The sequence below is a fragment of the Oratosquilla oratoria genome, chromosome 16 (genome assembly GCF_046742065.1).
Source record: "Oratosquilla oratoria isolate Oo_2021 chromosome 16, ASM4674206v1, whole genome shotgun sequence".
Lineage (NCBI taxonomy): Eukaryota > Metazoa > Arthropoda > Malacostraca > Stomatopoda > Squillidae > Oratosquilla > Oratosquilla oratoria.
In genome coordinates, this window is record NC_134792.1 from 37,019,901 (window position 1) to 37,022,400 (window position 2,500).

Here is a 2,500-nt window from a genome sequence, read left to right on the forward strand (position 1 = left end):
TCATATGAAAATCGACTAAACCATACAAATCTGTTTTCCAAAACGTAGACTTAGAGGTGACTTGATGCAGGTCTTTAAGATTTTAAAGAATAGTGACATCAAAAACGAGAACATTTTCACACTGAATGAGAATCCGACAAGAAATAATGGTCTCAAAACGTCAAGAAATAAATTTAATTTAGAAGTTGGTAAAAACAACTTCACCAACCATATAGATAATGAATGGAATAAACTTCCTGCAAAGGCAATGCAGTGTAGTTCAGTTTGAAGCTTTAAGATTTGTTTAATGCCTGGCATTTATTTTATGTTTGTTTATTATTATTTGCTTGATTTTTATCTATTATTATTATTTATCTGCCAATTTATTATTATTTACTATTTTCCTGTTTGTTTATCATTTAACTATAACTGCATTTATTCATTTTGTTTATCATTATTTCTGTTATATTCTTTATTTATTTATTTATCGTTATTTCATTTTTTCTTAATCCGACTTAGTTATGAAGCAAAATGGCTCCTGTCGGTATGCTCCTCCTCTGTAATATATATATATATATATATATATATATATATATATATATATATATATATATATATATATATATATATATATATATATATATATATATATATATATATATATATATATATATATATAGTATACGAATTATGAAGGACATCACAGCAACCACTGATGTCTACCCTTACTACAACCAAGCTAGGTGCAAAATATAACATGCAAATTACATAAAAATGACAAAACAGCAGCAAAAAGTACGTTTACCTTAATTTTCGGTATCTTGATTGAGAACTAAATATAAAAGTTACGATGGTAGTATGTTTATAAGAATGAAAGATAAACACATGGTGAGGTCACCAGATGGCCCCAGGAAAGGTTACATCTAGCGGTGTTCACTTGCAAGGATAACTCACACATGGCACTCGGGGAACTCACGTATGACCTTGATGACATTCTCCCTCTCAGATTTTCTAACCGACGAAGGTCTGTACCTTATTCCCCCTGGAGGAGACAGTAATGCTTGGGATGTTTTAGTTCTCCATAGTAAGTAGTGGAAATAGGATGGATGTCAATTAGTAGGGACTCCATATCATCATCATAGGATTCTCCGCTTGACTTCTCTGAATAGGGTGTTATGTAGGGCAACGCCTTCATTTGTCTGTTGGTCGCATGGTGCAACTCCTGTCCTGTAGGATGAACAACATTGTGGTTTTGTTTCCTTTGCATTAATTTTGGTGTTTCGGACTATGATCTCCTTATCGAGATGATGTCTATACAGAGTCAATAGGCGCTGTTTGGGTTCTTCCTGTTAGAGATGTAAGATTCGCTTGTTTACAAAACATTTAGCCTAGCATTTTCTCATTAATTTCTTGAGCTGCCAAAATGTTCCTAGTTTTGTGATCTGAGTTTCGCTAGATGCTGAACCCCAGTTCACTTGATGAAAATTATTCTAGAGTCAACCTGTCTGTCTCCTTTATGGTGATTTTACTATTTCTACTGTCTTTCTGTCAAGGTGGTTTCTGTGCTGTTTTCAGAGGTGCTATTTGTGCTCTCCGTGGCGGAGATAAAGAATGATTCCTTGGTTACAAAGAGGCCTGGCATTTTCTCAACAGTTTCTGGAACTGGTACAAGATGCTCCCAGTTATGTGATCTTAGCTTCTCTTTATGCTAAAAACCGTATCCACTTGACGTGACCCCACCATGTATTCACCTATTATGTAAAAATGAACCACATAACCATCGCATATCTATACCAATTTTATCTAAACATGTAGAAATTTTGTAAAAAAAAAAAAAAAATATTGTCTCTATTTCGGATGATCTTTTCTTTTATTTCATATATGGCAACTATATTTTCCATTACCCTTAATCATTCACATGTTTCCCTTTCCTACAAAAATGAGAGTTACCTTTAGAAATACAGACAGCTCCCGAAAGAAGTGAATTGCAATTTTACTTTTTTATTATAGCTTTTAACTGGACATACCTTCAAGAGAGTATCCTCCCATGGTTTACCGATATATACGCGCATATCCATATACATTTATATACGTATACACATACACTTATTATTATATATGTATATATATTTCATGTAAACACTCACACACACACACACACATACACACACACACACACACACACACACACACACACACACACACACACACACACACACACACACACACACACTTAAAGAAGGAAAAGTACCAAAAGACAGGAAAAAGGCCAACATTGTACCATTATATCAAGAAGGAAACAAGGAAGAACCAACTAATTATAGACCGGTCTCACTAACAAGCACTGTAGCCAAAATTTGTGAGAAAATGATCAAAAGTAGATGGGTAAAACACCTGGAAGAAAATTATATAATGAACCCAAGAACATTTGTGTTCAGACAGGGAAGATCATGTACTACAACGTTAATCTGTATTTACTTAAGACTAATAGATGTAATACAAGAAAGAAATGGATAGGCTG